Below are 13,464 nucleotides of genomic sequence, written 5' to 3'. Positions count from 1 at the left end.
ATGTGTTTTGGTGCACACAGTAACGCTCTGCTCATCTCTCCAGCGGTACCAAACCAAAATGGTGCCGCTAGAGGAAGGAGGTAAAAACACGTTTTTTAGCCCAAAAACACTGCAATCGCAGCGATCAGCGGGCGGGACTGATCCGATTGGTTGGGTGACATTGGCTGGAGGTTCTCCTGCCTCAGTCACCTGCATCCCATCGTGATGTCACCACATCTCGTGACTTGGTGGCACGGGATAGCCCTGGTGCACTTGCGCTGTACTAGCAAGGGGTTAATTACTGCAATTAATTTGGTAATTTTGTATTTACTAACTTTTTGATGCAACAAAAAATTTCACAGTGAAAGAATGCATTTTGTGAGACAAAATTAATTCTGTGTGGCAGAATGCATTTTGTGAATTTTGTATGACAAAATGCATTTTGTGTGACAGAATTAATTCTGTGTTACAGAATACATTTTGTGAATTTTGTATGACAAAATGCATTTTGTCTGACAAAATTAATTCTGTGTGACAGAATGCATTTTGTGAATTATGTATGACAAAATGCATTTTGTGTGACAGAATTAATTCTGTGTGACAGAATACATTTTGTGAATTTTGTATGACAAAATGCATTTTGTGAGACAAAATTAATTCTGTGTGACTGAATGCATTTTGAGAATTTTGTATGACAAGATGCATTTTGTGAGACAGAATAAATTCTGTGTGACAGAATGCATTTTGTGAGACAAAATTAAGTCTTTGTTACAGAATACATTTTGTGACACAAAATGAATTCTGTATGACAAAATAATATTGTGTGTGACACAAAATCGTATTTTGTGCAACAAAATGCCATTTTGTAGTCAAACAATTATATTTTGTGACACAAAATACATTCTGTTCACACAAAGTAAACTGCATCACAAAATTATTTTTGTGCATTCTGTGAAAGTCTAATTGATTTTGCGCACACAAAAATGATTTTTGTAATGACAAAAGGCAATTTGGGTCGATAAATATTACCTTTGTAAGCACAAAACAGATTTTGTGATGACAACATTGAATTCTGTGTCCATAGTATGAATTCTGTGATCACAAAATTAATTTTGTGCCACTGAACACATTTTGTTGCACAGAATACATTGTGAACAAACGGCGCCCCATAGCACTGCAGCAAGGACAGCCACCAGCAGATCAACCAGAAATAAAATATATATAACGCTATTGTAGGCGTAAGTAAGCCGTTTGGATTCTGCTTTGGCTATTTTCTAGCCAAGTATGAAAGCACACTGATGAGATGACGCTGAGTTATGAAAAAATAAACGTAAAATAAAAAGAAAATGGCAGACTGTGCCTAATTGAAATCCAACCCCTAATAAATTTTCCCACTTTGGTGTTTGAGGTGGATATGTGTGTCACTAAGAGCTAAACACAACGGTAGCAAGTCCCCCTGCAAATTCCTCACAATATGGTACTAGCTGCACTACTAGTGCCAGCAAGCCCAGCCACAAGCAAAAAAAAAAAAAAAAAGTATAACGTTATTGTAGCTCTAAGAAGGGCTGTTGGGTTCTTGTAGAATCACTCCTGCCTAACAGTAAGCTAATAGAACACCCTAACGCTATCCCTGCAGCAGCAGCAGCTCTCTCCCTAGCGGCATCCAGACACAGAATGATCCGAGCAGCGCGGGCAGGGACTAGTCTATCCCAGGGTCACCTGATCTGGCCAGCCAACCACTGCTATCGACGTGTCAGGGTACCACGTCATGCTGGGTGGAGTGCAGAGTCTCCTGGCTTGTGATTGGCTCTGTTTCTGGCCGCCAAAAAGCAAAACGGCGGGAGCTGCCATTTTCTCGAGCGGGCGAAGTATTCGTCCGAGCAACGAGCAGTTTCGAGTACGCTAATGCTCGATCGAGCATCAAGCTCGGACAAGTATGTTCGCTCATCTCTACTCTCTAGCAAATTTTAGTAGGTTGTTTATGGTTGTTGTAATTTGGCATAAACAAAGGTCTGTGGGTCCCTTTTCTACCTTCTTAAAATCACACAACTATTCATTATCACATTAATAAAGAAAAATAGAGTATATCTGTTCTACACATGGGGTCTTTAACTCCTTGATGCCCATTCCTTTTTCCATTTTAAGGCCGCATTTACACTGACGTCTGCCTGCATGGCTATGGCTCGGCGGGCATACGTTCGCCAGGATGAATAGGAGGAGGGGTGACCCTCCCGTAACACGGGGAAAGATAGGACATATCTTATCTTTTTCCCATATACAGAGCGGTACGGTGCTGCACGCTCTGTGCAGCCTGTGCTGTCTATGGGGACGTATGTATGGTGTAGCGGGGTCAGTTTTAATGTGACACAGTCCAGAGACACAGACAGGCTTGACAGCAGAAAAGCGGTTTCCTTGCGGCTTTTATTGGCAGCCAAAAACAATGCAGCTTTACAGGCAAGTAAAATAAAACAAAGCGGGGAAACAAAAACGGGCTCGTCTGAGCGCTACCTGTACATCAGCAGATCCCTCTCTAGCAAAGCAGCGCACTCACAGCGGCTAGTGACACACGGCTGGCAAGCCTTCCAGAGCAATGTCTCTCACACAGAGCTCCAGCCCAGTATGCAGCTCTGGGATAAAACCCCTTCTCCCAGCTGCACTTGGTAATTAGGGCTGTGCAGTCTCTGGTCAGTGCATTAACCCTTTACCCCAGGTATGGAAGTAACCTGAAAGGAATATATACACCATCTATTACCTTTCCAGCCGCTGTCCTACAATGGCCACAAGCTTGCAGTCGTACATATGTCACCCTACGGTCATGTGAATGCGGCCTAAGTGTCAGCTTTTTGCTCCCATCCCCTGACAAGCCATAACATTTTTGTGTTCACCGCGCTATGTGGGGGCTTGTTTTCTGCATAACAAATTGTATTTCTTAGTGGCACCATTTTATATTCCATGGAATGTACTGACAAGCTGCAAAACACTCCAAATGCAATGATATTCATGAATAAACACCTTTGCATCTTTTTCTTGTGGGCTCTGTTTTTAATGCTTTCACTGTGTGATCAAATTTATAACCCTTTTAATTCTTCGGGTCGGTACACTCAAAGAAATACTACATTTATATATGGTTAATTATGTTTTAATACATTTGAAATAATCTCAATCTTTTGTACAAAGAAACAATCTTTGTTTTTCCATATGCTAAAGCCAATAACATTTTCATACTTCAGTGCATGGACCCTTGTGAGGTGAGGTTTTTTTAGTGCCGTTTTGACTTTTTATTTTTTATGTTATGTGAAATTTTTTCTGGTGCACTTTGTTTATGCTGCAGAATTTTGGTGCAAACAGAAGTGCGCACATAAGTAATAAATGTGGCTCAAACTCTGACTAGCCACTAACACCCCCCCTTCAGGTGCACATTTTAGGCACAGAAAATTCAATAAATGTGACCCATTATTTTCCATTGTGTTCATCATTTTCATATTTTGAGATCAGGAATTTTGGATCAGTGGTATGATAAAGGGGAATGATTTTTTTTTACTCTTTTTTTATTTTTCTTTAAAAAAAAATAATTACTGTTTTTAGGCGCTCAAGGATACATGAATGTGTGATTCATGGCTGCCGTAGTTACAAAATGCTAGCACGGAGTCCATTGATCCGAGGCAGTATGGCAGCACCCAAGCACTGTTGGCAATTAAATTCTGAGGGTGGCTTTGCCCTCTACATTTAGATTGGGTGATTGCTGCTATATGCCACAAAAAAAAAGAAAATTTTATTATTTTTTGAAACAGCACCAATCTGTCTAAGAGGTTTGAAACTGGTACTACAACTCAGCAGAAAAACGTAAGTGCTAGAACATAGATGTTGCAGGGTTGGATATTTTCTGTGCATGCTTGGACTCTATTCTCTAATCATGATGATTATTTTTTGGATTATGGTCAAGTATCAGCTACATCTCTTTATTATTACAATATAATATGATGGTTTTCCCTCTCTTAGACACGATGGCTCAAAACTTACTTAACATAGTTAATGAGAACACGTCTTCTGTGACCTATTTCCTGCTGGTTGGTTTTTCGGACGTCCCACAGCTGCACCTTCCTCTTCTTTTTGCTTTCTATTTTATGTATATTCTGACCATCACAGGAAACAGTCTCATTGTATTACTTGTGATGTTACACGCTGCATTGCAGAAACCTATGTATTTCTTCTTATGTCATTTGGCTTTTTTAGACATGTGTTACACCTCTGTTACCCTTCCTAACCTAATAAAGCTTCATTCTCAGAGTGATAACCACATATCATTTTCTGGCTGCATTGTACAGCAATACTTTTATATTGCATTTGCCGTTGCTGAATACTTTTTATTAGCAGCTATGGCGTACGACCGCTATGTTGCCATCTGTAACCCTTTGCATTACTCTTCGATTATAAATGGTAAAACCTACATCGCTTTGGCTCAAGGGTCTTTGCTAACTGGTTTTGTAAACTCAACATTTCCGGTTTCATTTTCATCGCATTTTCATTTTTGCAAATCCAATGTTATTAACCATTTCTTCTGTGACTTTACTGCCCTTTTGAAAATTTCATGTGGTAAAAATACCAACATAGAAGTGTTGATACTGGTGGAAAGTCTTGTATTAGGATTTCTGCCATTTATGCTCACATTGGCTTCATATGTAACAATTGTTCAAACTATCATTAAAATTCATGTGAAAGATGGAAGGATGAAGGCCTTCTCCACTTGTACATCCCATCTCACAGTAGTCATTCTCTTCTATGGTACTATGATAGTGGTCTATATGCGTCCACCGTCAATGTATGAGCCGGCTCAGGACAAAATGTTTGCTTTGCTCTACACGGCAGTAATTCCCATGATCAATCCACTGATTTATACACTAAGAAACGGAGAAGTGAAAGATATCATAAAAAAAGTCTTTTGTTTGGATGATCTGACATGTAAATAGATGTATAAAGATAAATATAAAACTAATGTTATAAATAAGACAAATCACTTCAACACCAATACTATAGTTGACTTATGACTATAATTCCCAATTGTCTTCATTTATAAACTTAAAATGCATTTTCAGTAACATTGTACAGTTTTTGTATACATTAAAAAATCTGTACCATATATAAACTCTTGAATAACTTGTCTCTAACCTTTGCTGGCAACACTATGAACAGATCTTTCCTTTCTTGCCTATCTTCTTGGTTGGACATGTTGAGATATGACTCAAAAGATGGGTCCCTTTCACAGAAACATAAAGTCATAACATTTTAACACCAACTCACATTTTTACCTTCCCATCTGTGGCCACCTTGTGGGTAGAAGGGGACGTTAGTTAACCAAGCAGGAGATCGGTGAAGTGTAGACGCATGTGTCCATTGTTACCACTTCTTCCATTGTAATATTATATCCACAGAAGTTTATGAGGCTTCAATAAATCTCTTGATGTCTACAATTTCATAATAAGCCTTCAAGAAAATAATCAGCCCCACGATCTCCGGGACATCATTTCACGTAGGTATTTCTTCACAATAGTGGTATATACAAGAAACGTAAGATGTTATACAGAGCTCTTCTTACGCGGAGAGGGTGTGGCAGATTTATCAAAAGGGTCCGAAAGTAAAACAGTGCAGAGGTAGATTAGAAAGTCTTATGCTCTACGAAATGTATCTAAGTGTCTAATCCTGGATCTTAGTTTACACCCAAAAACTTCAGAAACTACTCCATTTTATTGTGCTAGTTGTAAGAGTATCTAAAACTGCCTTTGAGCCTTCATAAATGTAACAAAAGCAAAAATATTGAAAAAAGTCCAATGCATCTGAGCTTGGCGATCATTGTAGCTGTGGGTCTGATCACATTTCAGATCTGTGTCATGGAACACCAACTAAACTAACACTGTAGAAAAATGGTAGCAGTTTTAACACTGTACTAAAAAATTTTTTAATGTTTTTGGAGGTTACATTTAACCCCTTAACAACTTGGCCTTTTTTAGTTTTTTCACTTCCATTTTTCACTCACCAACTTCAAAAATCTATAACTTTTTTATTTTTCCACATAAAGAGCTGTGTTATGGCTTATTTTCTGCGTAAGAAATTGCAATTCATAGTGACCGTATTTAATATTCTATGGTGTGTACTGGGAAGCGGGAAAAAAATTCCAAATGCAGTGAAAATGGTGAAAAACCACATTTGTGACGTTTTCTTGTGGGCTTGGATTTTACAGCTTTCACTCTGCGTCCCAAATGACATGTCTACTTTATTCTTTGGGTCGGTACGATCACGTGGATACCAAATTTGTATAGGTTTTATAATGTTTTCATACATTTAAAAAAATTAAAACCTCCTGTTCAAAATATTTTTTTTTTATTTTGCCATCTTCTGGGGCCAATAACTTTTTCATACTTTGGTGTATGGAGCTGTGGATAGTGTCATTGTTTGCGAATTTTGATGTAGTTTTCATTACTATAATTTTTGGGACTGTGCAACCTTTTGATCACTTTTTATTAATTTTTTTATATTTTTCAAAATAGCAAAAAAATGCCATTTTCGACTTTGGGCGCTATTTTCCGTTACGGGGTTAAACATAGTGAAAAAACATTATCATATTTTGATAGATCTGGCATTTTGGGACGCGGCGATACCTAATGTGTTTATGATTTTTACTGTTTATTTATATTTATATCAGTTCTAGGGAAAGGGGGGTGATTTGAATTTTTAGGTTTTTTTATTATAATTTTTTTTTTTAAACTTTTTTTTATTTTTACTTTTACTATTTTTCAGACTCCCTAGGGTACTCTAACCCTAGGTAGTCTGATCGATCCTATCATATACTGCCATACTACAGTATGGCAGTATATGTGGATTTTACTCCCCATGCATTACAATGTGCAATTAGCACATTGTAATGCATGGGTTAAAACGAAGTAGCCTCGGGTGTTCGAAACACCCGAGGTTACCATGGCGACGGATCGCCGCTCCCCGTGATGTCATCGGGGAGCAGCGATACACGACAAAATGGCGGCGCCCATGCGGCGCCATCTCTTTGAAGCCGCCGGCAGCATTGCCGGCGGCGATCGCGGAGAAAACACCCGCGATCGGTCATGACTAAGGGCATTTTTTCACCTGAAATGCGTCAGCTTGTCTGGATGTATGTAGTCACCCGGGTAAAGTAACCTCCGAAAACATTGACATTTTTTTTAGTCCGGAACTCAATTTTTCTCATAAACAAATTTTTCTTATTTTGTCTTCATAAATGAGGCTCAATGAATTTAAAGCATCCTTTTTTTTTTTAGGAAACTATTACAGTGTTCCATAATAAAAATATATATTTTGAAGGAATATGTTATTGTTTTTTATCGAATACACAGTGTTTTTATAACATTTATGAATCAGAAGTATAGAGAAATAATGCACTCCCCACCTATGGATCATTTACAGTATATGTGTCATGATGGATTAAAGGTTTTTAATGATCATTTTTAGGTGATACATATGAGATCTTCTAGGTTCAACCCCTGACCCTGCAGTCTCTTCAATATTCATATCACAGGCAACCCCTATATAAAGGGTCTGCAAGTAGTTTTGACTCCTCAAAAATTCTGATAGCACTTTAAAGAAGATGGAAAGATAAATGTGGACATACATTAAATATACACTCACCAGCCACTTCATTAGGTACACCATGCTGGTAATGGGTTGGACCCCCTTTTGCCTTCAGAACTGCCTCAATTCTTCGTGGCATAGATTCAACAAGGTGCTGGAAGCATTCCTCAGAGATTTTGGTCCATATTGACATGATGGCATCACACAGTTGCCGCAGATTTGTCGGCTGCACATCCATGATGCGAATCTCCCGTTTCACCACATCCCAAAGATGCTCTATTGGATTGAGATCTGGTGACTGTGGAGGCCATTTGAGTACAGTGAACTCATTGTCATGTTCAACAAACCAGTCTGAGATGATTCCAGCTTTATGACATGGCGCATTATCCTGCTGAAAGTAGCCATCAGATGTTGGGTACATTGTGGTCATAAAGGGATGGACATTGTCAGCAACAATACTCAGGTAGGCTGTGGCATTGCAACAATGCTCAATTGGTACCAAGGGGCCCAAAAAATGCTAAGAAAATATTCCCCACACCATGACACCACCACCACCACCCTGAACTGTTGATACAAGGCAGGATGGATCCATGCTTTCATGTTGTTGACGCCAAATTCTGACCCTACCATCCGAATGTCGCAGCTGAAATCGAGACTCATCAGACCAGGCAACGTTTTTCCAATCTTCTACTGTCCAATTTCGATGAGCTTGTGCAAATTGTAGCCTCAGTTTCCTGTTCTTAGCTGAAAGGAGTGGCACCCGGTGTGGTCTTCTGCTGCTGTAGCCCATCTGCCTCAAAGTTCGACGTACTGTGCGTTCAGAAATGCTCTTCTGCCTACCTTGGTTGTAACGGGTGGTGATTTGAGTCACTGTTGCCTTTCTATCAGCTTGAACCAGTCTGCCCATTCTCCTCTGACCTCTGGCATCAACAAGGCATTTCCACCCACAGAACTGGCGCTCACTGGATGTTTTTTCTTTTTCGGACCATTCTCTGTAAAACCTAGAGATAGTTGTGCGTGAAAATCCCAGTAGATCAGCAGTTTCTGAAATACTCAGACCAGCCCTTCTGGCACCAACAACCATGCCACGTTCAAAGGCACTCAAATCACCTTTCTTCCCCATACTGATGCTCGGTTTGAACTGCAGGAGATTGTCTTGACCATGTCTACATGCCTAAATACACTGAGTTGCCGCCATGTGATTGGCTGATTAGAAATTAAGTGTTAATGAGCAGTTGGACAGGTGTACCTAATAAAGTGGCCGATGAGTGTAGATTGCAATTTAGGATTGAATGATTTATGCAGCTTTCACCAGGAACGTGACTGCAGTGTCCCAGGTTGTAAAGGTTGTACTGTGCCTAAAGCTTACACTTCACGGCCCTCTCTTTGACACATTCTTCTTGCTCCAAAGTAGGACTTTACAGGCTTATTTATAGATAGCCTGCACTGTCTGTCCTGATACTGCAAAGGGGTATTTTCACCTGGACATTGAAATTTAATTGAGTTCACCTACCATACATATACATTTCTCCAATTGGATGTTATTAAAAAAAATTCCATGTGTGAAGATAATTTTACATAAATGTTGTCATGTTGTCCCTTAGAAACAAGATTGTTGTCCTTGTATACAAACACCTATGCTGGTGGGATTGCACATTATTTTTTTTTGCAAATGAAATATCTGGGAGTTACTGAATATCCCACAGCCGTCCAGTGGTGATGTATGTCAGCATTCCAGGTGGTCATGCAGGACTTTATAGCGCTTGTTTGGCCACTGCTGCCAGGGTGCAGGGATGGTTATATCTAAGGACAATATCTCATGTCTAAAAGACAATATAAAATTCAAAAAAATAGCAGCACAGTCGCTTTGAAAAAATTGATCTATGGGTACTATCCTGCACTCTCACCATGCAGAGTCCACGAAGTATAAAAATGAAAAAACGGCAGCACTCCATATAGTGAAAACAAATGTGGTTTTTATTCCACCTCGTGCAACGTTTCGGCTGTTTCACAGCCTTTGTCAAGCCAATTGTGTCATGTTATACAGAGATATTTATAGTCACATAGTGATGACATCATAATATTAGTAAACAAACATAAGTGATCAGCATATACATATAATACAGTGCATATTCTGTTGTGATCCAATGTATAAGAAAAACATATAAATTCACCTTAGTGCAGTGGTATTGCTCATAACTAGAGATGAGCGAACATGCTCGTCCGAGCTTGATGCTCGTTCGAGCATTAGCGTACTCGAAACTGCTCGTTGCTCGGACGAATACTTCGCCCGCTCGAGAAAATGGCAGCTCCCGCCGTTTTGCTTTTTGGCGGCCAGAAACAGAGCCAATCACAAGCCAGGAGACTCTGCACTCCACCCAGCATGACGTGGTACCCTTACACGTCGATAGCAGTGGTTGGCTGGCCAGATCAGGTGACCCTGGGATAGACTAGCCGCTGCCCGCGCTGCTCGGATCATTCTGTGTCTGGATGCCGCTAGGGAGAGAGCTGCTGCTGGTCAGGGAAAGCGTTAGGGTGTTCTATTAGAATAGTGTTAGGCAGGAGTGATTCTACAAGAACCCAACAGCCCTTCTTAGGGCTACAATAACGTTCTACTTTTTTTTTTTTTATTTGCATCTAGTACCATTTTGTGAGGAATTAGCAGGGGGACTTGCTACCGTTGTGTTTAGCTCTTAGTGGCACACATATCCACCTCAAACACCAAAGTGGGAAAATTTAGTAGGGGTTGGATTTCAATTAGGCACAGTCTGCCATTTTTCCTTTTTTATTTTACGTTTATTTTGTTTAATAACTCAGTGTCATCTCATCTGGCATAGTAGTGTGCTTTCATACTTGGCTAGAAAATAGCCATAGGAGAATCCAAACGGCTTACGCCTACAGTAGCGTTATATATTTGATTTCTGGTTGATCTGCTGGTGGCTGTACTTGCTGCAGTGCATCTACTAGCCAATTGTGAGCAATTTGTAGTGAGACTTGCGACCGCTGTGTTTTGCGCTTAGTGACGCACATATCCATTGCAAAGACCGAAGTGGGAAAATTTAGTAGGGGTTGGATTTCAATTAGGCACAGTCTGCCATTTGTCCTTTTTTATTTTACGTTTATTTTGTTTAATAACTCAGCGTCATCTCATCTGGCATAGTAGTGTGCTTTCATACTTGGCTAGAAAATAGCCATAGGAGAATCCAAACGGCTTACGCCTACAGTAGCGTTATATATTTGATTTCTGGTTGATCTGCTGGTGGCTGTACTTGCTGCAGTGCATCTACTAGCCAATTGTGAGCAATTTGTAGTGAGACTTGCGACCGCTGTGTTTTGCGCTTAGTGACGCACATATCCATTGCAAAGACCGAAGTGGGAAAATTTAGTAGGGGTTGGATTTCAATTAGGCACAGTCTGCCATTTGTCCTTTTTTATTTTACGTTTATTTTGTTTAATAACTCAGCGTCATCTCATCTGGCATAGTAGTGTGCTTTCATACTTGGCTAGAAAATAGCCATAGGAGAATCCAAACGGCTTACGCCTACAGTAGCGTTATATATTTGATTTCTGGTTGATCTGCTGGTGGCTGTACTTGCTGCAGTGCATCTACTAGCCAATTGTGAGCAATTTGTAGTGAGACTTGCGACCGCTGTGTTTTGCGCTTAGTGACGCACATATCCATTGCAAAGACCGAAGTGGGAAAATTTAGTAGGGGTTGGATTTCAATTAGGCACAGTCTGCCATTTGTCCTTTTTTATTTTACGTTTATTTTGTTTAATAACTCAGCGTCATCTCATCTGGCATAGTAGTGTGCTTTCATACTTGGCTAGAAAATAGCCATAGGAGAATCCAAACGGCTTACGCCTACAGTAGCGTTATATATTTGATTTCTGGTTGATCTGCTGGTGGCTGTACTTGCTGCAGTGCATCTACTAGCCAATTGTGAGCAATTTGTAGTGAGACTTGCGACCGCTGTGTTTTGCGCTTAGTGACGCACATATCCATTGCAAAGACCGAAGTGGGAAAATTTAGTAGGGGTTGGATTTCAATTAGGCACAGTCTGCCATTTGTCCTTTTTTATTTTACATTTATTTTGTTTAATAACTCAGTGTCATCTCATCTGGCATAGTAGTGTGCTTTCATACTTGGCTAGAAAATAGCCATAGCAATAGGATAGCATTGTTTGGTTTTAAAAACTCAAAAACACAAAAAAAAAAAAAAACACAAAAAAAAGTAAAAAAAAAATTAAAGCTATAACTCTCATTTTAAAAATGTTTAACCCGAGGGCTAGGGGTAGAGGACGAGGGCGGGGACGTGGGCGTCCAACTACTGCAGGGGTCAGAGGCCGTGGTCCTGGCCGGCGTGAGACACCACCTGCTTATGAGGGAGCAGGGGAACGCCGCAGAGCTACACTCCCTAGGTTCATGTCTGAAGTTACTGGGACTCGTGGTAGAGCACTGTTGAGGCCAGAACAGTGCGAACAGGTGATGTCGTGGATTGCTGACAATGCTTCGAGCAATTTGTCCACCAGTCAGTTTTCCACGCAGTCCACCCATGTCACCGAAATCGCCACTCCTCCAGCTCCTGCACCTCAGCCTCCTCCCCCCCAGTCTGCCCCCTCCCAGGAAAATTTGGCATTTGAACCGGCATACTCTGAGGAACTGTTTTCTGGACCCTTCCCACAGTCACAAACCACTTGTCCGGTTGCTGCTGAGCAATTATCCGATGCCCAGGTTTTCCACCAGTCACAGTCTGTGGGTGATGATGACCTTCTTGACGTAGTGGAAGTGTGTAAAGAGGTGTCCGACGATGAGGAGACACGGTTGTCAGACAGTGGGGAAGTTGTTGTCAGGGCAGGAAGTCCGAGGGGGGAGCAGACTGAGGGATCGGAGGATGATGAGGTGACAGACCCAAGCTGGGTTGAGAGGCCGGGTGAACACAGTGCTTCTGAGACGGAGGAGAGTCCTCGACCAGAACAGGTTGGAAGAGGCAGTGGTGGGGCCAGACGGAGAGGCAGGGCCAGAGCTGGTGCATCAGCGCCAAATGTGTCAACTAGTGAAGCTCCCGTGGCGAGGGCTCTTGCGGCGAGGGCTAGATCTTCAGAAGTCTGGAGGTTCTTTAAGGAAACACCGGATGACCGACGGACTGTGGTGTGCAACATTTGCCAAACCAGGCTCAGCAGGGGTTCCACCACTACTAGCTTAACTACCACCAGTATGCGCAGGCATATGAATGCTAAACACCCCACTCAGTGGCAACAAGCCCGTTCACCTCCGGCCGTGCACACCACTGCTCCTTCCCCTGTGTCAGCTGATAGTCAGCCCCCTTCCCAGGACCCTGCCACAAAAACCCCATCGTCGCCTCCACGATCCTCCACAGCATCCACCAGCGTTCAGCTCTCCATACCCCAGACGCTGGAGCGGAAACGCAAATATAGTGCAACCCACCCGCACGCCCAAGCCCTTAATGTGCACATCTCCAGATTGCTTAGCCTGGAGATGCTGCCCTATAGGCTAGTAGAGACCGAGGCCTTTCGCAACCTCATGGCGGCGGCCGCCCCTCGGTATTCGGTCCCCAGCCGCCACTACTTTTCCCAATGTGCCGTCCCAGCCCTGCACCAGCACGTGTCAGACAACATCATCCGTGCCCTGACCAACGCCGTTTCTGACAAGGTCCACCTGACCACGGACACGTGGACGAGTGCTGCCGGGCAGGGCCACTATATATCGCTGACGGCACATTGGGTTAACTTGGTGGAGGCTGGGAGCGAGTCTGACCCTGCGGCTGGTCATATACTGCCGACGCCGAGGATTGCGGGGCCTACCTCGGTCCAGGTGTTTCAGGCCTATTATGCCTCCTCCTCCTCCCACC

The sequence above is a fragment of the Engystomops pustulosus genome, chromosome 11, assembly GCF_040894005.1.
Source record: "Engystomops pustulosus chromosome 11, aEngPut4.maternal, whole genome shotgun sequence".
Classification (NCBI taxonomy): Eukaryota; Metazoa; Chordata; class Amphibia; order Anura; family Leptodactylidae; genus Engystomops; species Engystomops pustulosus.
The sequence above is the reverse complement of the archived record's forward strand: the minus strand, read 5'-3'. Positions refer to the sequence as shown.